This window comes from Lissotriton helveticus, chromosome 3_1 (assembly GCF_964261635.1).
Source record: "Lissotriton helveticus chromosome 3_1, aLisHel1.1, whole genome shotgun sequence".
NCBI classification, from domain to species: Eukaryota; Metazoa; Chordata; class Amphibia; order Caudata; family Salamandridae; genus Lissotriton; species Lissotriton helveticus.
This window is the reverse complement of record NC_136061.1, coordinates 430,912,665-430,940,202: the sequence shown is the minus strand read 5'-3', so window position 1 is coordinate 430,940,202 and position 27,538 is coordinate 430,912,665. Positions and strand designations below refer to the sequence as shown.

General features: G+C 43.6%; 1 protein-coding gene across 1 annotated transcript in view; it reads right to left on the bottom strand.

Moving 5' to 3' along the window:
• PARD3B (par-3 family cell polarity regulator beta) overlaps positions 1-27,538 on the bottom strand; it is a 2,182,026-nt gene that overhangs the window by 2,137,119 nt on the left and 17,369 nt on the right. The window lies entirely within an intron of this gene.

The window sequence follows — 27,538 nt, the reverse complement described above, 5'->3', positions numbered from 1 at the left end:
AGGACAATGCCGTTCTTGTTCTTTTGGGTCTCTGAGCCGGGTCTAGGAGTGGGGTTGTGTTCCAGCAGGGCCATAGAACCTTGGAGGGCCTTTAATGTTTAGTGCTGGTCATATTGGGAGTTGGGTGAAGGTGTTGGCTGGGCCCTCAGAGTGAGGAGAGGTTCATTAGGATATCTTTGAGGCCTAGTATCACCGTTTTTAGCTGGCTCTCCAGCATAGCGAGATGCAGCGTCATCTTCCCGGATTGAGGGGGTGAGGGTGTTCTGAGAGGGGACGGACGCCTCGGGAATGCGAGAGCTTGTCATTGATATAGTGGCTTTTGGTGTTCGCGTTGTCAGTGATGTCTCTTTACGTAACCATGGGCTTGGGGTGCGAGGATTCACGTTGTGCTACCAGATGCCTCACCTTGCATGTGGGTAGCGAGCGTGAGCTAGGTGTTGTTGATTGTGGGTTGGGCGCGCTAGTTGTTTGTTGAGGGAGGCTGTATGAGGCGGGAAGGGATCGGTGTCAGTCATCAGGGGGTTGTAGAGCCTCTCTTGAGACGTACCTCTGGTTTGTGCTGGGCAGGGGGTATGTAGAGCGCGCAATCGGTGTGGGAGGGACAGAGGGGAGGTTGCGGTCTAGGGGGGTGGGGTTGGCGTTGTAGGAATTGGGTGTGGGATTGGATTGTGGTAGGATCCAGCTGGTCAGTCTGTCCTGGGGTAATGGGTTGTTCAGGCCGGGGTAATGTGTGTGAGAGGGGGCATTGAATAGCGAGGGGAAGAGTGAGTTAAATGCATCTAGGTTGTCGTGGCTGGCTTGGATCAGGACTGTGCCTTTGGAGTTTATGGTCACGAGGTGTTGCCAAACCACATGGGGCAGTTGGGGATTGTGGTCATCAGTTTACAGCTGTGGGGGGTGTTAGTTGTTTGGGTTTACGAGGAGATGTGATCTGAGAATGGTGGTCCATTTTTCTGGTCTTTTCCGTATGGAAAATAAGATCCATTTTTAGCTGCCCTTTAGAGGAGCAGTGGTAAATATTGTGAATAGTGTTTCTGGGTGTTGTCTAATCAGTAAGTGTCTGAAGTTCTTTTTGGTTTTTGGAGAGGTTGGGGGGAAAATGATGGAGAAGGAGTTTGGGCCATGAGGTTTTAGGTAGTTGTGTGTAGTGGGGTTGGGTGGGGTTGAGGTGGCATTATGTCTAAGTTGGAAAGAAGGCTGGCTCCTCAGAGCTCTTCTCAGACTGTTTTGTTGTTGTTGATGTTTTACAGTATGGCAAGTGTTCTCTATATATCACAATGAACAACACAAAGGTTTGTATTGTGTTTCCTGATAGGGTGAGGAAACGCCTCGCATCACATGATCACATTGCAATTTATAGTAGGATTGTTAGGTCCTTTATGCTTGCTTTGGTTTGCCACAAAATCTTGGGAATTGGAAGTGACCAGAGTATAATGACAATGGTGTACAGCAGACGTCCTCAATCTGTGGAGTGACTCAATTGTGCGGAACCAGACTCTGGCCAAGAGAAGCATTTATTATTATGCTGCTAGGGAACAGAGACCAAGATCAAGCTTAAAACAGTGAATTATACTGACATAAAACAAAGTAACACTGAGCCACTCTATCCTGGGCTACCAGTAGTTTCTTTTTTCACTCCTGTGCTGGGTGGGCGTAGGTTTGAAAGTGGGAGGGGGATGGAGGTGTCCAAATGACCCTTAAAACCGCTTCCTCTAACTCTGATAAAGGATCACGCTGTAGATACTTTTACACCTTTTGGTGATTCCAGATGCCTAGTGTCAGGATGGCTAACGTGTTTGATAGCATTTTATTAAAGGGATTACTGTTACAGACTGCAATGTTTGAATTGCTAAATGTGTTAAGTGCTTCCAATTCTATAGAATATCAATGAGAAAATATGTTTGCTATACTAGGGGGCCTGAATCAACCTTTCTTTTTTTGTTTTATAATGGGCAGGACATTAAAATGGTTGAAGACCACTAGTGTAGACTATGATATAAATAAAAAGAATAGAGTATATCAGCCGCCTATCAATGAAAGCGGGGAAGCCAAGAAAAGCTACTTCTCTGATCGTATCTGTAGGAGAGTAGGATCTGCTTACTATGGTTACCCCCACTTTTTGCTGGTGTTTCACTGTTTTTCGACTTTAGTCTGGCTGGGGCCCTGCTAACCAGGACCCCAGACTAGCTGCTTCCTCTCTAAATTGATTGCATGTACATTAGGTACACTCCAGATTGGTTACTGGGTTACCCTTGTGAGTCCCTAGTAGATGGTACCTTAGGTACCCCAGAGGCCTACCAGGGGCAGAAGCATGTATTATGTCACCCCTGGGAAGCCTTCCAAAATGGCACCACAGGTCTGCTACTGCAGCCAGGGTAAGGTGGTGCATGCACCCCTTAATGAGATATAGGTTACCTATATCTACCTTATATCACTGACACATAAATGGCCGGTGATTAGTTCCTGCGGTCCTGGAACAAGATCTCTTCCTAGTACACGGCCTGCTGGCTTAAACTTGCACAACCGGCTTCATCTCCTTCAAGGAAATATGCAATCTGAGCATCCATCTCAACAACAGTCTATCCCTCGACATACAAGTTACAAAATTGTTCAGTATGCAAATTCACAAACTAAAATCTTGAAGAAACATTTACCTTTCATACACAGCAACTGGCTCATAACAATAGTCATATGTCTTGATTCAATCTAGTTTGGATTACACTAAAACCATGTATTTAGTAATCCCTGAAAAATCTCCTCTTGATTTCAATACATGCAAATTTCTGCTGCCTACCTCCTATTCAGCATCTCAAGCCGGGTAAGAATATCACCATTACTAAGACCCTTGCATTGGATACTATTCGATCTAAAGTTGTGTTCAAAGCTCTAAAGACTTTTACATGCGACCATTCTACCCTCAAAACGTAAGCTTTTCAAACAACTTAAACTGTGTGGTCCACCAATTAGTTCTTAATAAGTGTGAACTGAGAATGGTTACATAGGGGGACAGATCCTTCTCTATTACAGCTGTCAAATTGTGGAACTCTTTCCCAGCATTTGATTGAATTCGGGAAAGCCAGCAATACTGATTTTTTAAACAGAAACTTCTATTTCTCGCTTTTTAGGCCTATTATTATACTGCTTTAGCACTAAAAAGCTTAGCATAACCACACTCTACAAATAAATATAGCACAACATAATATCAGTTTAATATCCAAAACAGTGTGCAATGAAGGTGAGAAAGCAAGGTAAATCTGAAGTCCATATAGGCTAAGTATATTAAAAATAAGTGGGAAACTGGAAGACTGGTTATTTCACTGTTCAATATATGCCATCGACTCAGCCCAGGTCACGTAATTGGTAGAATATACTGCACAATTTCCATCAGTCATTTCTAGTAAAAGTATTTAGAATTACTTTTAGTATAGCAAACAATTAGTTACTACTTTACACAAACAAATCAGACCTTTGTTAAACAGACTTGGCTAAGTGCAATCTGCAAAGTCACTGTGCAACAAATAATAGGAGTGGTTTAGAGAAACCCTGGGCGTAGTCCGCATAGTAGCGCTACGCTTAGCTACGCGAAGAGCACTTCGCACTATGCCAGCTACACGTAGCACTACGTGAACTGCGTAGTGCACTGTGCAAAATGCTGTTCGCACTGTGCAATCAGTGCAAACCGCATCTTGCACAGTGCAAGCGGTCGTTTTCTGCCACTCGAGTAGATTTCTACTCTAGCGGTAGCTTTCTCAACGCGGACTGGTAGTTTCTCATTGCGAGCAGTCGCGAGCAGTCGCGACCACTCACAATGAGAAACCTGACCTCCCCGCGTTGAGAATCTCGCCGGCAGGTTTATTTTCCACGCTCGTGATCGGCAACTTGATGTTGCTGATTGCGAACGAGGAAAAAGTCTCGCTGGGATGTCATTTTGCTCGCTCGTGGTCGCCAACTTGACGTTAAGGACCATGAGCAAGCAAAAAATTACAGCTACGCGTGTTTGCACTGTGCTACGTGCAATTCGCATAGTGCGAAATAGCGCATACTTTGCAAACTAAGCAAGCGTAGCGTAGTATTTCACCCAGTGTTAAATTAGAGCACAGTTGGACAGAGACCTAGGGACATCCGCACTGGTTTGCATTCCTGAAAGTAACTGAAAATTATTATTATTTTTTTTAATTACAGAAGTGATCAAAGGCAAATTTAGCCTTCCTTCCTCTGGGCCTTGCAGCATTTTAACTGGGATGCTAAGAGGTCCAAAGGATGAAGAGCACTTTCCTGGGCCTCGCACCCATAGTCCAGTGCTGTGTGGCTCAGGGTATTAGGCTACTTCACTTCCACACACTAGACCATGGCAGCAAGGCCCAGGGGAGGATGGAACTTCACCTGACCTCGCAGCACTGCATTATGGCTATGAAGTATATGGGAGAAAGGGTCATGGGCCCTGATCCAGGTAAATGAAGCTGGACAGTAAAGAGGGGCATTGTGCATGGCTGCAAGGTCCAAGGTAGGATGGGCCTCTCCTGGGCTTGACAGCGCAGGAACACATGCTAGACCATTGCTATGAGACGTAGGGAAGGGGCCTCCACTCTCTAATGCCTTTCACTCCCCTATGCCTTGCAACCATGTTCTAGCACTGCGAGACCCAGGCAAGGAGCATCTACAGCATTGGTCTAGAGCTTCAAGCGTAGGGGATTGGGAATCCCCTCTCATTGGGCCTTGTCACTAGGATCCAAACCTGCACGGCCTAGTGGATTGGGGTCTTTCTCTGGGCCTCATATCTATTATTTAGTGCTGTAGGGCACTGGAAAGAGGGGTCCACACCCCTGAATTTCGGTCTCTAGTCTAGCACTGCCAAGCCCAGGGGAGAGTGGTCCCATCCCCTGGGCCTCGCAGCCATGGTCTAGTGCTGCAAGACCCACGGGTGGGCGCTCCACTGTCCTGGAAGTAGAATTAATTGTTTATCTCTGTAAGTCCCAGGAGAGGAAAGTCTGGGATTATTTACATGTTTTATTAGCTTTAACAAATTCACCTCAGTATCATAGAGGGGGCTGGAATACGTGCCCAGTCACATGGCATATTCACCTAAATGCAATACAGTTGTAAATGTGTAGCCTTTTCATCAAGCAGCAGTGTGCTGCAGTCTTTGGTCAACAGATAGTAAATCTGTTTGATCCTGAGCAAATAATACTCTCTCTGTGCCCCCGTCCACTGATCTGACAATATGTCAGCACTTTGAAACAGGCCTAATGGAATCATCAAGAGCATACTCCCAGGACAGGTCCTGAGCAGGATTTTCTTTCAAACATTCAAGGCTGTTAGAATCGCATTAGTTGGAGGCGCTCCTGAAGTTGCTTTATGCTGGGCCCCTCTTGTGCGTCAGCTCCTCCCTACCAACCACCTACAAGCACCACTTTTACAGCTCATAAATTGCTAAAAGAGTGAGAGTTGCTGGTCCTTTGAAAGAGTTTAAAGTGGCAAGGCACCAAAATGTGGGACAATGGGCACCCCAGTGTGCCTTTGTGTGGGTAGCAGGACAGATGCCCAGATTGGAAGACAAACCAGAAAAATGCGGGACGGTTGTCTATAGTACAGCGCACAGACGCGGGAACCGGCCTTCATGCTAGTAAACAGAGGACTGCCCACACTGCCCGTGCCTATCGTCAGCCCTGACAGGGGGTTCAAAATGTGCTATACATCACAGATGCTATGCGTTGCATTTTGACGACCATTGCTATTAGCAGTGCTTAAATGATGTAAAAGTGCATGCATGATCTTACCAGTGCCTCCTATCAAAGAGGACCACCCCAGTCTGCGCATGTGACTGGGAAAAACAGTAATATTATTTAAATTAGTGTATGACAAATCAGTGTATACTGAGAACTTTGAGTATCATTATAAAATCTAACATTTGTACACTGCACACCAACACACTGACCAGAAATTAGATCTCATTTATTTTACCAGGTTTTTGCAGCCTGGTACGGGAAATTTTACCCCCAAAAAATAAGCAAAATTTGAGGTCCGAAATATTATGCATTAGTGGGAACACTGGTGAATGGCCTTGCTTTGTTTTATTCTGCATACTTGCAAATAACACCTGTCACTTATAATTGAGCTGCAAGTTTAATCTGCATTTTACATAGAATTGTGTGGGCTAGCCAACAAATTAACAGGAAGGGCAGAGCCGAGCCAAGGGCCTGACTTGGCTCTGAGAGCTCATGTACAAGTGAAGCCCTGAAACAAAGCCCTGAAAACGTTTATGTAAATCATACAACACAAATATGATAAAGCCTCTTAAGAAAATCAAAAAAGTGTAGTTCTTTAACATATGGAAGCCTTGACATTTATATGTCGCATTATAGCACTGCCCTGATAAGTACTTATTAAAAGTGATCGTTTTTACACATAAACCATTAGTGAGCTAAGAGGCTAGACAGTTGTCATGTAAATCCTGTACCTGGCCCAGAATATATTACAGCAACATTATGGTCTATTCAATCAAAGACAATAGGTTTTTGCATAACTGGTATTGTGAACTTAAAAGCATTTGAAATTGCTTTTATACCCAGTGATGAAGAAAAAGGGCTTCTGGACAAATCATATATTTCTCTAAGATTACAGAATTTAAGCCAGGAAAGCCACAATTTATCTCGGGTTTCTGGTTTCACTTTGTACACATCAGCCACAAAAGGAATATTGTAAGAAACTAGGGTACTGGTTAATGGGGGTTAAACCCTAATCCACCAGAAACCACAATACTTGTCAGGGGGGAGCACAAGCAAACTCCAAATTACCCTGTACTGAACCCTCAGGTAGCTTCGCACAGAGCAGTCAGGCTTAACTTAGAGGCAATGTGTCAAGTATTTATGCAGCACTTCAAACAGTCATAAAGTAAAAACACAACACAAATAAATCCCACACCAATGTAGAAAATTAGAACACATTTTTAAGAAATAAAAAAAGATGAAAATGACAAAAATCCAATCAGTCGAACTGAAGATATGCAATTTTAAATATTTCAGTAAATATAGAGCCAAAAAGCACAAAGCACCAACTGTGAATAACTGGTTGCGCCACACTGGGCCAAAGTCACAAGTTCAGGCTGACCACAATGGAGAACGGGCCAGCTACAGGGACCCAATTAGGCCTGCTGAACAAGAGTACCTTAAGTCCTGGTCGCTGAACGTTGCCAGGTCCCATGCAGAGGCTGCAGCCACAGTTCCGAGGAACCACAAAACTACGATGCAAGGTCCAGCATGGAGGATGTATTGCGCAGTTGAGGCGTTGTGTTCGTCCTAAAGAGATGCTAGACTGAGATGCGAGAACCTGCTTCGTCGTCGAGGCTGCTGTCGATAAGGGATTTGCGACACGAGGGCCTGTGTCAGTGAAGCTTTGCACAGCAGTGGTTCTGATGAGCATTGCAAGGTTGACGCGAATTTCTGGCACTGGGAGAGCCCTCGCAGCAGAGGAGGTGCATCGGTACTGCTGGATCCACAGGTGGGCTGGCAGAGTACCTTTAGGCCCACTTCCAAAGGTCTAGGAATGGGGTGACATCACTTGGCAGGGTGGGATTCACAAATGGCAGAGTGCAGGTGCTGGGTTGTAGGAGCCTTCTGTCCCAGAGGCTCTAGTCAGGAGACCAGTCAACTAACCCTTAGTCACTTTGGGGTCCTGGGCTGAACAGATGCAGGTCCAATGCTTCTAACCCCGGCAAGAGGGCAGCAGGGCATCATAGCTGGGCAGCAATCCTTCAAAGCAGCACTGCAGTGCTTCTTCCTAGCAGAGTATTCACAGATCCAGACCGGTACTGGCGAGTTGGGGTCTGGAGGGTGTGGGGGGGTAAGGGCAATATTTATACCTGGGTCTTACTTTGATATGGGGGAAACTTCTATAGGTTCCTCTTTGAAGACCACAGGCAGCCTTGCCTTCCTTGCCATAGCTCCAGACTAACTACAGGGGGTATGCAGCCCCTCTGTGTGGGGTCAGGACATATCCTATTCAAGTTTAAGTAGGGTTGTGCCCAGCTCTATCCTCCTATCCTGCCTGTGATGGCCCACCCAAGCACACCTAAGCTCTCTATTGTGTGCGGCTTTCTAGGTGGAATACACAAAGCTCAACTGCTGGATACACTGAGTCATGTGTCCCAGAAACAGGCTGCAGGCACCAACTGGCTAAGGCAGAAAAGTGCCAACTTTTTAAAAGTGTAATTTTCAAAATTGTCATTTAAAATGCAACTTCACCATGAGAGAGGATGTTTCATTACAATTCCATCACCAAACATCAGCTGGTTATCTGTACCCATTTGGAAATGATTACTTATTAGATGTAATAAGGTAACTCCAATATTAGCCTACGGGAGAGGTAGGTCTTGCAGCAGTGTAAAACTAATGTAAGAGTTTTTCACTACCAGGACATGTAAAACCTAAAAGTACATGTCCATTTTTTTTATGCACTGCACCCTGCCCTCTGGGCTGTCCGGAGTCTATCCTAGGGGTGACTTACATGTATTAAAAGGAAAGTTTGGGGCCTAGCAAAACCAATAATTGCACACATAGGCTGCACTAGCAGATCTGAGACATGTTTGAAGTGCTACTTAAGTGGGTGGCACAGTCCTGGCACAGTCCTGCAGGTCCACCAGTAGCATTTAATTTACAGGACCTGGGCACAGGTGGGATACTTTTCTAGGGACTTACACGTAAATTAAATAGGTCAATTGGGTATAAACTAATTCTGCCATGTTTTTAAAGGGAGAGCACAAGCACTTTATTTAGCGAACAAAAACGGGTTCAGAAAATAGGAGAGCGAAGGCAAAAAGTTTTGGGGATGATCCTGCAGAAAGGCCAAGTCCAACAAGTATCTATTTGTCTTACCTTTTTTATGTTAATGCTTTGTTTTCACCTATTTGTTAATTTTTCTGTATTTTATATAGCGCAATCTTAACCTGCATCCGAGCACTTTACATGAGCGCTAGTTATACTATACAAAGTCACATTTATTTTTTATAGACACAGGAAGATTAACTGATTTGAGACTCGAAACTGGGTCTCTAGTTCCAAAGTCTGAAGCTCTGGCTGAAACGCTTGAGTGGAGAGAACGTAGCAGGTAGAAGCCTCTTAAAAGCTTGGCTCGTAATGGGCTTGAGGTTCCAACAGGACCTCAAGTTGTGCCACAGCCAGGCTTCAGGTTCGAGTTTCTAGTGGCTCGCCCAGCTCTAATTTTACACTTAGCCACTGTAAGGGTAAACTGGTGGCTTTCAGCAACACAGGTTGAAGGACAGTGGAGTGGGCGAGGGCATGGGAAGATATGCAGGCAGCCAGGCCACAGCTTGCATTTGCAGGATGTTAACAGGCATGGGACAGAAGAACTTAACACCTCTGCCACCAGCTGGCTTATTACGCACCCTCCTTTTATTGCCTCTGCGACAAAGCAGAGGCAATAAAAGGAGATCAGTCTATTTTTTTAATGACCATTTTTAATTTCTGTGGACTTTTTTGCAAAAATAGTCTGGATTTCTACAAAAGGGCCAATATCTGGTTGAGGAGGGAGCGGGGGAGGGTGTGAGTGCATCAACAAACACACATGAAAAAGATAGCAAAAATACACAGTCTATTAGTAATATCCTCAAGGGAACAGACATACCTTGGGGCCCCAGTACGCAAATGTCTCTCAAAAATAGCATTATCCAAACAAATTCAAATAAGGTGTCCTCATATGCACAGAACGTGCTAAGGCAAAAATAGAATTGCCATCACTGGTTCTCGATTTCCGCCAGGTTGTGCTCGATATACCATCTCTTGTTGCCATTTTTACGTGCCGGTGGGTTATAGAACACCCATCGATACAAAGCGATAGAGAATACAACTCAGTCCAGAGAGCATGGCTGCATTTGTTTGCATATTTTGAATGGTTGCTATGCCAATCACAAGATGTGACACAAACTCAAATCACCACACCCAGTGCTGTATGATTCATACATTAAACACATATGCATTTTATTCTGACAGTAAATAAACTGAACGGTGAAAATCATTGACTTCTCTTCTTTTCCAGGAACATCTTCATTAGAAATTGGGAGTTTGCAAAAATTACATTTACATTAATTTACACCAAAAGAAACGTGCGCACTGAATGCAAATTTGTAAAAAAAATATTAATTCAAAACTACGCATTATAAATGGACTTTCGAGGGTGCAAGAAAAAGGACAACGAGGCGAACAAAGTCTACTTGCTCGCCTTGTTCAATGGTGTGCCTTTGTACTAAGGATTGTTGAGCAGCTAGTCAAAGACTACAACATTCGGACACAGATTCTTACATTGTGGTGTGGCAGCGTCACAATATGCACCTGCCTTTAGGAAAGCATGCCAGAAAAGCATTCTCCCCTGTCCTGTGGGGGGAGCAAATATAGCCGTTATTGCTGATGCCGAGACAATTTAGGTACTGAATGTATTTTTAAAGACCCATGCATCTATCTGTCTGTTGTGTACAGACTTCAAATTGCCTACACCATGGTCCAGATATACCAAGCACCATTTTCCTCACCTACCTCAAGATGCACTGCTGGCCTCCTCCTCCACTCTCTGTAACCACACTACATTCATCTCCACACTCTACTGCTAAAAGTACCAATGGTGCTAGTTTTTTTATAAAGCCACTGGGGCAACTTACATTTCTTTGAAATAAACACCATTTGTTTCATGGGGTATACAAAACTCTAAGCATGTAATAAAGAGTTGAAAATAGCAGACATTCTAATATACATTGAAGATTAACCGGTTTCAATCTTACAATACAAGGGTAGACCACAGTGTTCTTTGTCAAATGAACTGGTTTATCAAGGCGCACATTGCATTGTCATTGGCCGTCAAGCTTTTCTTCAATGTAGCCATGGAAAGCACTGTTTTAAATGATTTGCATTAATACAAACAACAACATGTCACATGCAAATGCACTGATTGTGTAGTTTTCACGTATTGATGGACCACATTTAAAAAAAATTAACATTTGGTTGCCCTCTTGGTTCCATGTCATGTATCTTTCATTATTTTGGGAGAAACTGAATCAGCAATCTCAAATTATAAATCTTTTGTTTTCTGCTCCCATGTGAGATGTTTTCTTTATGCAATTATTGTAGAAAATGCTAATGAGCACCTGCAGAGCATTGCTTGGACCAAATGTATCTCATCATGCTGCAGATAACTAAGGGTCGAAAGGGGGGTTAAAGAAGCCTACCAGTGTAGTAGCCTGAGAAAATAATGAATTTAGTTATCAGTTTGTGTCTCTTAACCTGATTGGTCCTTCATCTGGGAATCACATAGGTGTATCAGTTGACCATTGTGTGATTTAAGTTAATTCAGTGCAGAAGAATCTCCAAAGTCGTATTTGTTTGACTCGTAGGCATATTCTCTTTCACTTGCCTTTACAGCAGAACCCTTTTTCCTTACGTCCTAAAGGAACCTTTCCCAGACTTAACCGAGTATGATGCTCTCTTTATGGGAGAACGGATCATGCTTAAATTTCGTTTTGTGAAAACTTTATAATAGTTTGTCTTTAATTATATGACTTTGGAATGCTTTGAATATATTAACTAATGCATTCATGTATTAACTGATTCACAACTACCTGAATTTTGATGTTATCCTCAGTCAGAGGATAGTGCTTCCGAAACCCAAACTTGCACAACAATTTGCATGGGGCAAAGCGCTCTAACACAGAATACTAAGTCAGAGCAGTAAATGTCTGGGATGTGGCCCAGCGGCTAGAGCGTTCAACTTCCAAGCTAGGGTGACCAACCGTCCGTAAATTTCACGGACAGTCCGTAATTTCGGCCGTCTGTCCGTTGTCCATGAAGGATTCTTTAACGGACGCTATTTGTCCGTAATTTTAACCGGGCACAGCTTCCACCCACCTCCTTTCTTAACTCCGATGCTGTATCAACGCTCAGATACCCCGCAGCATTGGGGAGGCACAGCGGGATGGTAACCCTCACACATCCAGCCCTTGATGAGCTGTTAAGAGGTGCTTGAAGGTGACAGAGGGAGGGGGCTGCAGCTTCAGGAGCAGGAGCATCTATTCAGATGCAAAAAGCCCTGAATGGTCATGTCTCTGCAGTTTAGAGGGGCGCTCACACATTACATTTCTACCCAGGGCCCCAAACATCCTAGACTCCACGGAGGCAGCACATGGTTCTCTTCACCGAGCTTAATTACTGTCACTAAATTGTAAGCAAACCTCGATTCTTCAAACATACAGTCTATATTGTAATAAAATAAAGAAAAGGCACAATCGCACCCACCCTGATTAACAAAGTATGGAGGACAATCAGTTTCTCTTAGAGTATCTCCTGTAAGTACTGTACATCACAGTGGGGGATGACATTTTGGACAGAGAGCCTGTCTTCTCGTTGTCTTGTGCAGGAGGGAGCGAGGAGCCCAGGATGATACTAGAATACTGCATGCCCACCCCTGTGCCCACCCTGGTGGATCCTGTTCCCTCTCCTGTGATGGCTCCTGTCCCCCCTCCCCCCGCCTGTGATGGCTCTTGTCCCCCCCCCTGGCTGTGATGGCTCCTGTCCCCCCAGGTTGTGGCTCCAGTCCACCCCCGCCTGTGATGGCTCCTGTCCCCCCCATGGTGGCTCCTGCCCCTCCCCCCCCACCTGTGATGGCTCTTGTCCCCCCCTGTAGTGGATCCTGTCTCCACCCTGGGTGGCTTCTGTCCCAGTCCTAAACAGCCCCTGCAGCGAGGGTGGAGTTCTTGATGGGCCTCTTCTCAAAAGGGCTCAGCTCAAAATTAATATGAAAAGGTGGGCGAGTAAGTAAGTGAAGGGATGGGTGAATGGCTGAATGAATGAATGAAAGGATGAATGGATGAATGAAAGAGTGAATAAATGGATAATGAGAGAGGATGGGTGGATGGATGGATTGATGAGTGAGGGGAAGGATGGATGAGAGAAAATGTAAATAGCTGGATGTATGGGTGGAAGGGTAGCTGGATGATGGATGAGGGGAAAGATGGATGAGGGGATGGAGGATGGATGAGGGGAAGGATGGATGAGGGGAAGGATGGATGAGGGGAAGGATGGATGGATGAGGGGAAGGATTGGATGAGGGGAAGGATGGATGAGGGGAAGGATGGATGATGGATGAAAGGAAGGATGGATGAGGGGAAGGATGGATGGATGAAGGGAAGGATGGGTGGATGAGGGGAAGGATGGGTGGATGGATGAGGGGAAGGATGGATGGATGGATGAGGGGAAGGATGGATGGATGGATGAGGGGAAGGGTAGGTGGATGAGGGGAAGGGTAGGTGGATGAGGGGAAGGATAGATGGATGGATGATGAGGGGTAGGTGATGAGGGGAAGGATGGAGGGATGAGGGGAAGGATGGATGATGGATGAGGGGATAGATGGATGAGGGGATGAATGGATGAGGGGAAGGATGGATGAGGGGAAGGATGGATGAGGGGATGGATGGATGAGGGGATGGATGGATGAGGGGATGGATGGATGAGAGGAAGGATGGATGAAAGGAAGGATGGGTGAAAGGAAGGATGGGTGAAAGGAAGGATGGATGGGGGGAAGGATGGATGGATGAGGGGAATAAAGGATGAATGGATGAGGGGAAGGATGGATGAGGGGAAGGATGGATGAGGGGAAGGATGGATGATGAGGAGAAGGATGGATGATGAGGGGAAGGATGGATGATGAGGGGAAGGATGGATGATGAGGGGAAGGATGGATGATGAGGGGAAGGATGGATGATGAGGGGAAGGATGGATGATGAGGGGAAGGATGGATGATGGATGAAAGGAAGGATGGATGAGGGGAAGGATGGACGAGGGATATGGATGGATGGATGGATGAGGGGAAGGATGGATGGATGAGGGGATGGATGGATGAGGGGAAGGATGGATGGATGAGGGGAAGGATGGATGGATGAGGGGAAGGGTAGGTGGATGTGGGGAAGGGTAGGTGGATGAGGGGATGGATGGATGGATGATGAGGGGTAGGTGGATGAGGGGAAGGATACATGGATGGGAAGGATGGATGGATGAGGGGAAGGATGGATGATGGATGAAAGGAAGAATGGATGAGGGGATGGATGGATGAGGGGAAGAATGGATGAGGGGAAGGATGGATAGATGAGGGGAAGAATGGATGAGGGGAAGGATGGATAGATGAGGGGAAGGATGGATGAGGGGAAGGATGGATGAGCGGATGGATGGATGAGGGGATGGATGGATGAGGGGATGGATGGATGAGGGGAATGATGGATGAGGGGAATGATGGATGAGGGGAATGATGGATGAGGGGAATGATGGATGAGGGGAATGATGGATGAGGGGATGGATGGATGAGGGGATGGATGGATGATGGATGAAAGGAAGGATGGATGTGGGGAATAAAGGATGGATGGATGAGGGGAATAAAGGATGGATGAGGGGAAGGATGGATGATGAGGGGAAGGATGGATGATGAGGGGAAGGATGGATGATGAGGGGGAAGGATGGATGATGAAGGGAAGGATGGATGATGAGGGGAAGGATGGATGATGAGGGGAAGGATGGATGATGAGGGGAAGGATGGATGATGAGGGGAAGGATGGATGATGAGGGGAAGGATGGATGATGAGGGGAAGGATGGATGATGAGGGGAAGGATGGATGATGGATGAAAGGAAGGATGGATGAGGGGAAGGATGGATGATGAGGGGATGGATGATGAGGGGATGGATGGAGGGGAAGGATGGATGGGTGAAAGGATGGATGGATGATGAGGGGAATGATGGATGGATGGATAATTAGGGGAAGGATGGATGGATGATGAGGGGAAGGATGGATGGATGATGAGTGGGTGGGTGGAAGGGTGGATGGATGGATGATGAGGGGAATGATGGATGGATGGATGATGAGAGGGTGGGTGAAAGGATGGATGGAGAGTGGGTGGGTGAAAGGATGGATTGGTGAGTGGGTGGGTGAATGGTGGGTGGGTGAAAGGATGGCTGAGTGGATAGGTGGGTGGGTGAAAGGATGGATGGGTGGGTGGATGGTGGGTGGGTGGATGGTTGGGTGGGTGGATGGTTGGGTGGGTGGATGAGTGAAATGATGGATGGATTGATAAGTGCAAGGGTGAATGAATGGACGTATGAGTGAAATGGTGGATGTAAGGATGGATGAGTGAGTGAAAGAGAGGGTAGATGGACAAAAGGATGAATAGATGTGTGAAGGAGTGAAATGATAGATGGATGAGTGATAGGGTCAATGGATGGATTCATGAGTGGATGAGTAGATGGATGGGTGGGTGGATGAATGGATGGAAGGAAGGTTGGCTAAGTGAAAAGGTCGATGGAGAGAGAAAGGGAGGATGGATGGATGACTAAAAGAGTGGATGGGTGGAAGGATTAGTAAGTGAAAGGATGGCTGGATTGGTGAAAGGGTAAATGGCTGGATGGATGAGTGAATGGATGGATGGGATGAAGAGTGGATGGATAAGTGTACAGATGGATAGGGTGAAAGGGTGGATGGATGGATGATGGATGAGTGAAAGGATGGATGAAGGGATGGATGAGTGAAATGAAAGATGGAAGGATACATGATGGATAGGTTTGCAAATGGTTGAATATGTTTGGAAATGGCTGGGCTTACTTATATACTGTTGCGCGACCCCTGATGGGTCTGTAAAACTTACCTATTGTCCTGAAGTTTTGTCCTGAATTTTGACCTCCTGTCCTGAATTTGTGTCCTGAATTTTGACCCTTTGTCCTGAATTTTTACACTCACCGTCCTGAATTTGCACCAATGCCAGTTGGTCACCCTATTCCAAGCTGGGGTACTGGGTACAAGTCTCAGCAGGGACGCTCAACATGCTGTGATTCTGGACAAATCACTTAGGGGCCTATTACGAAGTCCGTCCAACATCATCCCGGTGTGAGAACCGGTCGGCAATAGGTCTGCAATTCTGCACCCCCTATTACGGTGCAACCGCACATGGTGAAGTCACAAACTTCCATGTCTCTATGGAAGCTTATGCTACAGTCGGAAACTGGCCACAGCACAAGCTCCGATCGAGAAATGGGAGTTTGTTTGAGTCCCAGCACTGCATGGCAGGCACCTGTGGGTGCCTACCACCCGGTGCAGGGAATTACAGAGGGGCACAGGCCCCCAACTGGAGACTGCTGAGGGAAGGGGGCCCTGCCAGGGGCCACCCTAAATCACTTTCTGACAGGCTCTCCATGTCGGAAACCCTGACATGGAAAGCCTGTCTAAAACGGACATCATATTGCAATGGCTTAAACACCATCCTCAAGGGATTATGACAGCATCCTTGAGCACATCTGAGGCCAGCCGGAATGACTGGCCAGTTTAAACTGTTACTATGTAGTTTAAGTCAATCACAGAAGCAAAAATGAATGAGAGCTATTCTAATGGGGTCATTTAAACTGACTGGCCAGGGCCCCTGTGCTGCGAATGGAGCCTCCACTCTGGCAGCTCCCCCAGCACTGCAGGTTTGCTTAGTAGGTGCCATGTTAAATAGCACCTACTCTGCACATTGTTGTTTAGAGAAAACCAAATTCCAAATAGTAAGCTTTATTTCTACAAACACAATAAAATGGCCACGACATAGTACAAACTTGCACTAAACTGCAACATATAAAAATTGTGCCCTCACCTTTCACATTCATTAAAGCAAAAAATCATCAATATTCTGATACTGAGCACACTTGACTACTGCTCTAAATGCTTCCTTGGTCTCCCCAGTTGATTTATTTTGGTACCTCAAAAGAGCCACAATGTTCCCATATGTACATTATTCAGCATTCACTTACTGCCCCTCTGAGAGCCAAACTACTTGCACATGTTCTAAACGGACTCATGTACATGTTTCGGTTCCTCAACTACAACCTCAGATCCGGATTCCAAATGGTCATCTGCCTAGCCCTCTCTATTTGGGTCCTTTTCACTACTAGCATTCCGGCACTAGGATTCATTGATGCCACCTTGTGATGTAATATCAATATAACACCGTTCGAAACAAGCATTGGCAAAGCCAATAGGTCTCGCCTACTCAAGATGGACAAGGGGAGAGAAGGAGGAAACAACGCGCAACGGTGAGGGTAGGAGAGAACAAGCAGAATGGACAACGAAAGGTAGTAGGGGAACCTGCAGGACGGGCAATTAACAAGCAGGATGGACTAATTTCAAGCAATGTAGACAATGGGAGGGTGAAAAGTGGGAGAGAAGAAGCAGCAGAACAACATGCGGGTAGGATAGAAAAAGCAACATAGACAACGACTGGGAAAAAAATGAAAGACAGAAAGAGTACTTCAATCATAGCACGAACAGCAGAAGAACACTAACCAAAACGAAACAATCAGAACGCAGTCCATGCTTCAAATGAGAGAAAAGGAAGCAAACGAATTGAGAGCAATGACAGTCTCCAATCCACTTTTAGATTACAAAATGTCATGTAAGTCTCAGGTGAAACCTAAAAAGGCATCCAATGTACTATGCCTCTTACTAAATAAATTAATTCCTTCTCCGCAAACCCTTGGGAATTATATGAAAGTGGATTCTTATGTTTTAACTTTAGGCTCTCATGTGTAATTGCATCTTCATATCTCACATGTGCCTATCTAGTCATGTATTTCTGTGCAGCATCTTTGCAACTTCTAGTTGGGACAAAATGTACAGTGCTTAACACTGAAATTGTAATCTAGGCAGAGAAATGTGAACAACTGGTCATCCGGTTCTTATTGTTCACTCACCATAACTAGTGAAAACACGGCCATGTAAACATTTGGGCTAAAGAGTATCTGTCCATTAACACAATTAAAGGCTAGACTTTGACATGCAGTTGATAACATTGCTTGCGTGTATGCCAACCAGCTCTCTTGCATGCTGTATCTTTAATCATGAACACCTTTTTCATGAATTGGTACACGTTGTCATGGTAATATTCTTAATACGATAATTGCTTAAGATTCCTTCATTTAAAACCAATCACCATGGGCTGTAGGCTTGTCGGACCATAGTGTAATTCATTGTTAATGTTCACTGTTCAATCTTTCTCTTCCTCAGAACCCCATGATGCAAATCCCCTGTCTTGACAGTTCCTATAAATGTGTTCGGATTGTTCATCTCACGTCTGTTCTTATAAGAGAATATTAAAGAGCACTATTTGATTTCTGGAAAGTTATTACTCATTTAACCCAAGCGTGCATTTCTTTATCACACTGGATCACTTCTGCCTGGGATGCTTACTGGTAAGATTCATTGCAAAAGCTCCATCTTGGAGTAGAACTAAGAATATTAAATAATGTTTATTGAGGCCATAGTGTATTAAACAATAAATGTAGGGTAAACATTGCAGTAAAATCAAGTTAATACAGGTTGTTCCTTCTCAGAGGTAAATTGGCGATCTGAAACAGTAGTTACATCTAGACCGTTGACGATAACGCGCTATGTAAATATAAATTACAAAGTACAAATACGTTGCATGACTACTAAGAGGCTCACTCCTGAAGGACGAGATATTGTTCTATATTCTACAAATAACGGTTTTGAAATTTGGCAGCTCAGAGCCATACATATAAAACCTCCCAACAAAATCCACAGCCTGTACATTTCATGTTTAAAATACACCAATATGTTGTATTGTTCTGTCGTATTCTCAATGGTATTCCTGGGACCAAAATACAGAAATATGCTCCAATCTGAATTCAAATGTATCTGTTCTCATTTTTCGGTCCAGTAATTAGGAGATATATTGAAAACTATTCTCCGAGCCTAATGAATTTATGGGGGAGGGACAACTTGGATTCCAAGCAGGCTTGATCTTTAATACTCGAAATTTGAGAGGATAGAGTTTTCATTTCTAGTTTTAAGGGAAACTGGACAAGTAGTTGACTCTCAACTAACTGGGCATAAGGGGTTTTACATACTAGCATCTGCTTTACTGCTGAGGAAGCCCACTTACATTCACTTTCTTTGAAGCTTACTCCAACACAGTTCTGAGATTTTATTATGCTTTTTGAGTGAACCCGAGTGGGGATCTCTTAGGGAATGCACAATAGCCAAATTGTACCAAGAAGTGAGATTGAACTAAAGTCTAACCGCTTGGATCACTGTACTCGTTAGGTAATTAGCTTTAAATAACAACGGCTTGTGAAGTGCTTTGGAGAAATATACACGGAAATGCATATTGAATAAGATTCAATATGCATTTCCGTGTATATTTCTCCAAAGCATTTCACAAGCCGTTGTTATTTAAAGCTAATTATTCTGCCCCATCCAGACCCTAGGGGCCAGAGGGGAGAAATGTGTTCATAGAAGCTATTATTAGTGATTGTATGGAAAGGCCACTGAAATCTAAGCTGAATTTTTCAATTTTCCATATTGTGTCATGAGCCTGCACAACTATGTGATAAAAGTGATCAGAACAGCTCAAAATTTCGTGATAGATCAATTCTAAGTATTTGTAAAATGTGATTTTCCCGACATGGGTGCCATCCAGGTACTATGAAAAATATCTGTTCCTGAAGCTGTAGCAATTTGAACTCTCGAGACACTGAACATCTACGTGTTTTTATCCCATGATACATTTTCCTCAAATTACTATTTGCTTATTGACAAGATTTACTGAACAATTTACGATACCGAATGAACAGAGATGTTCACTTATCTGATGAAGCTAGACTGGTCATGATCAAGTCTTCTAAACAGGAGACTACTCCTTTTATCAAACCTGTGTTGTGTAATTTAGTAAATGGGACAGTTTTTCCAAATGCTTTGTGTTATATTTTACATGCAAGTTTGTTTTCTTGTGATTTATGTTGAACATGTAGAATCTTGGGGTTGCTGGGTTACCGGGAGCTGGAGAGTTGGAAAGGCAGTTCCAAGCCTGTGTAGGAAGGTGAAGCTGTGTCCCAGAAGTCCCTGCATCTATACATTAAATCTACTTCTACAACCTCAATATCGTTGGGTGATTCTTCAAAACTTTCTATGCATTAGGGTGGTGAAACAGTGAGGATATTCAAGATGAAAGGGAAACCCCTATTCTGTAAAGGCCTTACAATTGGCTTAATTTATGACATGCATTGGCCTGTGTATGCTACCTTTGAAATTTCGAAATCCCACATTTTTTAAGCAGGGAAAAATAATCTGTCACAAACATGTATCCAATGGGACATAGCTGGTGGCCTACCGGAAATGTTTGTCCTGCAGGAGAATCAGTATGTTTACACCCATGCAGACACATTTACCCTTCAGAGGCCAACACACTGCACATTAGGATACACCACATAAGATTTTAAATTAGGATGAAATTGAGCCACGAGAATACTATAAGATTGCAATAGATCATTTAATGAGGAAACAACCAATAAGCGTACTATTTTAAATTCATGAAGACAGACAAGTTGATAAAAATGGCCTCCCGTGAAATGCACTTCACTCTTTTTTTTCTTTTATAGTACAGTGATGTCCTTCCTAAAACCCTCCTGCATCTCATCAAGTGGTAATTGTGTAATGCAGTAGTCAACCACTCCAAAACGATGCTGGGAGATAAGTCGTTTTGGGATGAGGAGTCTGTAGAGGGGGAATGAACATTGTAAGCCTTGTTCAGGGCCACTAATGGGCTGATTCTCTTTAACTTTCATAATTATTTGATGGCTTGGTACATTACATTTTAGGTCACTCAGACAACCACTGTATTTGGAAGTGGTAGACTTGTGGCATCAATAGATAACTCCCAGCCAGGAACAGAGGTGGATGGTTATCAATGGATTCTGGAACATGAAATTGTCTGTCACGTCTTCTGAGCAGCTGCACCAAGAGCCACGCGGTCATACAGTGATGAGAAACATGCCATGATTTCATCAGGATTCAGAAAAACTATGAGACCCTCATGAGTTTCTAATTCTGTACTGAAATGTCACAGGTATCTCCTCAAAGTTTGACACAGCTTTTGAACTTGCAAACATTAGTCAAGAGCAACGGAAATTCCTTGACCTATAGTGGTATATAATGGGAAAACAATACATTTCGGCACTATTATGAAGACCAAGGGAGCAAAACTTATGTTTTTCTCAACTTGCCTGATACACATTTGTTGACATCTCAGAGTAGACTACTACAATACAGAATTGGAGATACCAATGACTACCTGTAGCAAACTACTAATTAGTCACTGGCTAATACTACATAGTAGTCACCTTGCGTTCATACATTTTTTAATGCTTTCTATTTGTGACTAATTCTTACTGCGCCGTAAAATAGCCACTGAAAGTCACAATTCATGTGAACCGTGCTCAATAAACACATTAGTCTTTCACTTTGCTTCTTCAGAACTCTACTGTTGTTAAATAAGTGGATAAAAAGCAAAAGCTGATCGTTTAGAAATGTGTTCATGATCACAATGTCGGTGCTGGAATTGGGTTATTTGTTTAAACTGATGATGCATCCATCACCGATCATACAGTCCTAGACATCAGTGCCATAATCTTGCCCTTGAGATAATTAGCAAGGCAGTTATTGCTCATTTGAACAGAATCATGCAACTGCAAATAATCAATGAATCTTTGACTCAATTTCCATGTACCTCTTGGAGTTACAGATGTCTATTTCTACTGCTCGAATGTGACGGCTAACTCAACTCAGATGCTGAAACAATGGATTTTTAAGGAGGTTTCCCCAGTTTTGGCAGAATAATATGTAATATTTATAAATTAGTTTAGCACATGACCAGGGAGGTCAAGAGGAGGAAAATATACTTAAAAGTACAGGATATCAGAGTGAAAACTCAGACTATGAGACACACACAGTGGTAGGCAGTAAGAAGCAGACGTCAATCAATGAAGCCAGATCACGGGGAGAGCAGAAATCACGATCAGCCTACTTGATTTGCAGAAACTTCCATCTCAGTCCTGTGCCCTGCAAGGTTTTTTATTTAAATCTGCAAAGCCCATACATGGCACCTGCTGTCTGAACGTAACTGGCTTCTTAGCAATAATGAATATCTACAATTCGCTAACAGAGAGGTGTCTCAGCATTCCTTAATCATAACCAGGCTGACAGAGAGAAAGACCTCAGTGCCCAGAGATGTTTGACCGATTGTCCACTACTGTGTCTTGTGATTCTGGAGCTCCAACAGATTCCTTCTGCACAACTACCTTGGTAAGACTGCACTAATAGACTATATGCCCACTCTTCATTACTCAAAAACCTGATTTGTTGGGACTTACTGCCCTGAACTTTTGAATTGTGTTATTGTTGTTCTCAATGCACAAGGGGAGCTATAACTTAGGAGTGTAATTGTATAACGAACTTTACAAATGTAATTCTAATTTTAAAGCTATATTCATCATGCTACCAGAAAGAGTTAATATGGATAATTCGGGTACCAATGATATTTAAACTCTGTTGATACATCCGGATCACAATAGCTTATCTTCATTTTGTAGTGTACAAGCAATTTATAAGGGATTCTGACCTAGGCACAATCACTGGAAATATTTTCCACCTCATTCATAGGATGCTGTTTAGGGGAAAATATTTTTTCTTTAACCCCTTGGGCGCGGCCGCGATTCTGCGCCTGTGTGGCACATTCCAATCGCGGGTGCGGTCATGGCGGCCGGGAGCCGTCATCAGCACACGAGCACTGTGTGCCATGACGGCTCCCGGCCTTCATCAGCATGGAAGGGATTAAAACACCTTAAAACTTCACGAGTACCTGTACATGGCAACTAATGTCCTCATGATATTGTCTCTGTATGATGGTCTCTCAAGCTTTTGTTAATAAAAAGATTTTTTTTTAAACAAAATAATTCACACTAAAACGATTTTCATCTACATTTTATTAATATTCTGTATCATTAGAGTTCGAATGCATGTAGCAGTGGGAGATGATTGTATGTGCTAAAGAATGCACAAACCGGACAACCCAAGCCATGAGTCTGTTGGTGCTACATCTTCTATCTGTCAAACTGTGCATTCAACTGAACAGTTTGTATTTTTTGCCACTGTGTCTGTTGCTGTGATATATCATATTGGTGATATAGTTTCAATCACTTCTAGTTTAGACTTTCAATTGATTTGGTTTTACACATTAATTGGGGAAGGCATATGCCGTAATTTCATTTCATTTTACATCCTTGTAATCCTATCTGGATGTTGCACCACTTTGGAAGAATCCTTTCACTTTACCAGGCCAACCTAAAAAGGAAATTAAACATTAGAGAGCAGGCTCACCTTTGTGTACCTTCTTATGGGTTAAGACCACAATACTCCCTATCCACGATACCAGCCCTAGTTTTTTAAATGGTATTGATGATCAGAGAGAATGCTGAGGCCTAATATTCGAGTTTAAGTTTTAAATGGCTGTTTGAAATTACATAAAGGGCCAGTCGCATACAAAATGTAATTGTAGTGATGCCAAACCTCGCACACTGGCGGTTGATGTTGTAACTAACAAGTTAATGAAGCATGCCTGCCACACTAGAAAGCAAACTCAAAACCTTCAACCAGTATTTTTCTGAATTAATCAAATTAGGACAAATTGTGTCGTCTGCAGCCCAAGTGTGACTATCTTCCAGTAGGAGCAGAGTGAATCATTCGCTAGAATTACAGTGGACATCTTATTGCAAGATTCTGCTGTAAACTTTGTTTTCCTTTTAGAAGTGTCAGCTTATATTCTGTCCACTGTTGCATGGATTGTAAGCATTCACGCTAATAGAAAAGTCACATCTTTACCTTTTTTAATTAAGGCATCATTGACTATCTTTTCACATTACATTCGGAGTCAACCCAAGATTCAACTCACTCGGACATGTAAAGGGAGTGACTGTATGGTAATTATTTTGCCATATTCAAAGTGTATGTGTTTTAGAAAATGCAAAAAGGTTCTCAAATTCACTACTTTCTAGTAAGTATTAAAGGCCACAGTCACATTGCAATCCAATTTGACTCTTAGAATGGTATGGATTTTTTTGTGCCAAACTCTGCATTATTTATTCTAATATAATTGAGACCAATTTAACCGTGAAAGAGAAAGGGTGACATTCGGCACATGTTGTTACACGAATACCAATATGTTTGCAGGGACAGCAGAATGTATTATTCTTTTATCTCTTAATCTAGAATCGATGATGCTCTTTCCCTATAGTAATTTGCAAAAAACACAGTTGATGGACAGAATGTAGAACAATGTCATACATTCACCCCAGTACAAGGATCTGGGCCTAAATCCATCGTTTTTTTGCACTCCACACCACCCTGGGTTAGACACTGGCTATATGCAAATCAGCTCTGACCCTGTGCTTCATGGGAACATTCCAGTCCGAACTACCAAGCCATGTCTTTCCCAGACCGGAATCAAGCATCCAAGGACCGGTTTCTGGCTATTAGCCTTCATCAGCCTGGATAGCTTGACTCCAGTGGTGTGGAGAGCCTGGGACTCACGTCTGAGCATACCCAGCCCACTCGGGGAGAAAATTGCAAAAAACATAGTTGATGGACAGAATGTAGAACAATGTCATACATTCACCCCAGTACAAGGATCTGGGCCTAAATCCATCGGTTTTTTTGCACTCCACACCACCCTGGGTTAGACACTGGCTATATGCAAATCAGCTCTGACCCTGTGCCGCATGGGAACAGTCCAGTCCGAACTACCAAGCCATGTCTTTCCCAGACCGGAATCAAGCATCCAAGGACCGGTTTCTGGCTATTAGCCTTCATCCGCCTGGATAGCTTGACTCCAGTGGTGTGGAGAGCCTGGGACTCACGTCTGAGCATACCTCAACTGTGTGTTTTTTGCAATTTTCACCCCGAGTGGGCTGGGTATGCTCAGACGTGAGTCCCATGCTCTCCACACCACTGGAGTCAAGCTATCCAGGCTGATGAAGGCTAAGACATGGCTTGGTAGTTCGGACTGGACCGTTCCCATGAGGCACAGGGTCAGAGCTGATTTGCATATAGCCAGTGTCTAACCCAGGGTGGTGTGGAGTGCAAAAAAACGATGGATTTAGGCCCAGATCTCTGTACTGGGGTGAATGTATGACATTATTCTACATTCTGTCCATCAACTGTGTTTTTTGCAACTTTCCCTATAGTAATAGCAAAATGCCAGATGATCGAACACAAAATTGCCATTTCTCATTATATATAAACGACAAATCTTCTGGTTTTTTTAAAGCCACCATCAAATATGATTCACCTCTAAATACAAAAACACAACCAAACACAATATCAAGAAACTAACCATCAATGAAAATTACTAAAACGTCAAGAATGCCCAGATGACAAAGTGCTTTGGGGCTATAGAATGGTAGAATCGTGCTATCTAAAAACCCTACAGAATACTGGGTTTGCTTACAGGCATACTACTTCGATTCTGTGCCAAGCATGGAAATGTTCGGTTGAATTTTCATTTTGGAATTGATCCTAAGACATGCTTATAACATCAAACTTATGTTAACTGAGCAGGCAACAAGTTCATAAAACTACAAAGTTGTTCCTTGGAATTTCCGGAATTAAGAACTGAAGAAGCACTGACAAAATGTACCTTAATCCTACTCTTCAGTTTTTGCAAGGAATTGAAAAAAACTCACAACACAAGACTGAAGGGCCTATTTGAGGCTCCACTTTGTGGAAAGGTCCAAAACAAATATCATAGAGATTGAGGTAGCAACTCAGCAGCAAGAGCTCCAACCATTACCAGATCATAGCTCCAAGTGGAGCATGATTATCCTGGAAAACCTTATATCATCGGCCACCGAAAACACTAAAAATAACAATGAAAAAGACAACGTATTGGCTTCTATAAATGTCACTTTAGCCACCACACTAAATGCCTTGACATGGCAGTCTGACAAATTGGAACTGCAACGCGATTTAATTCAAGCTTTGGCTAACTCAATATTAAAAATAGAGGAACGAGTCTGCTTCCCGGCAAAGAGATTAAAAATGCTGGAGGCACACAAATCTCTTGTCCATCATGCACCTGCATCGGATTGCTGAAAAATTGTGTACCCCGTCATACGCCCTGAACCTAATGATAACTGACATAAAATCAGCCTTGCAACTGCAAGTAAGAAGCACACTTAGGAGGCCTGATGCAAAACCAACAGACAAGGAAACTGGAAAAACTGACCAAAGAGTCACTTGCATATTGGAGCCTGCTGGTAAGGTAACTTCATTAGCATCCTCACTGCCGGGCACGACGTCACCATTGAAAGTTCTTTCAAAATCTTCTCCACACACTCTGGTGGTAGGAAACTACACTAAGGAAGTCTACCAACCTCCCTGACTGCAGGAACTGGTTCTAGAAGTTAAGGATAAAACCTTTCACAATCATTTTAATGGTAGAACAACACCTGGAGAAAATCAATTGTCCATTGCCTTATCAAAAAGAGCGAAAGAAAGATAAAAGAAGGCCAAGCAAGAATCGTTTTCAAACCTGCTGCCGCCTAAGCAAAAAACACCGGACAACAAATTTCCCAGCGTATACCCAATGTTTAAAGGCAATGGGAAAGAGAAGAACGAATTAAAACCTGCACAATCAATTGCTTCCCCACTCCATGTAATTCAGGTTTCACCACCCCCTCTATCTAAGTCAAACACAAACTCTATTATAGCACAAAGCTCAGCAATTTTACTTACTGTTCCAGGAACAAATCTACAAGGAAAGCAACAATCAACTATGCAAGACCAGAAGGAAACTCTACCCAGAAATAGAAAAGATCCAGAATCAACGCAATTGACTGCACCCCTACCCCACAGCACTGTGACTCTAGCTCATTCTTCACTCAAGCAAAATTAAAGTTTCACCTTAGTCCAAAGCCCCTTATTTCCACCGCCATTGTCTATTACCCGTACACAGAGGGTACAGCAGTTATTTGGCTTGGTGCCGAAAGAAGTTCCGCAGGAATTTCACTTATCTGTAAAAGAAAATGGTGATCCACAAGGAGCATCACCTCTGCAAGACAGGATTAGATCTACCTCCAATGAACATTCCCCCCTAGCCCAAACTCACAATAAAGACCAAATTGAAAAATGTATGGGCAAGGACTGACCAATTAAGCTGGTCCTCATTCCATACTACCTGTCGGAGGGGAGCCATGATGTCCTGAAATGCTCCAGTTTATTTCAGGCCATCCCAGCCCAGTTGAAAATTAAGTCTGAGGATATCCTAAGTGTAGAGTTCAAATCTACCCTGGAGTGCAGTAACGGGAAGGAAGCCACAACCTCAACATTAAAAACAAATTCACTGGCAGAAGCTATACTGGAATGTAAGTCTATTCTTGAGGAATGGGGCAAAGGAATCTCAAAAATCTCAGCGCCCAAATATACAGCACCACTAAAAGAGTTTTTCAACCTGCCAAATTCAAAAGCTCACTGTTGTAGTATGAAATCCACAGGAGGCCAGGTAGTTGTTCCAAGATGTAGTTTAGTAGATGGATCAGATACAGAGGTGATAAGGTAAGAAGCCATGGTAGTAGGTAGGCCAGTAAATAATATGGTATGAAGGCCTCACCAGGAGCAGCT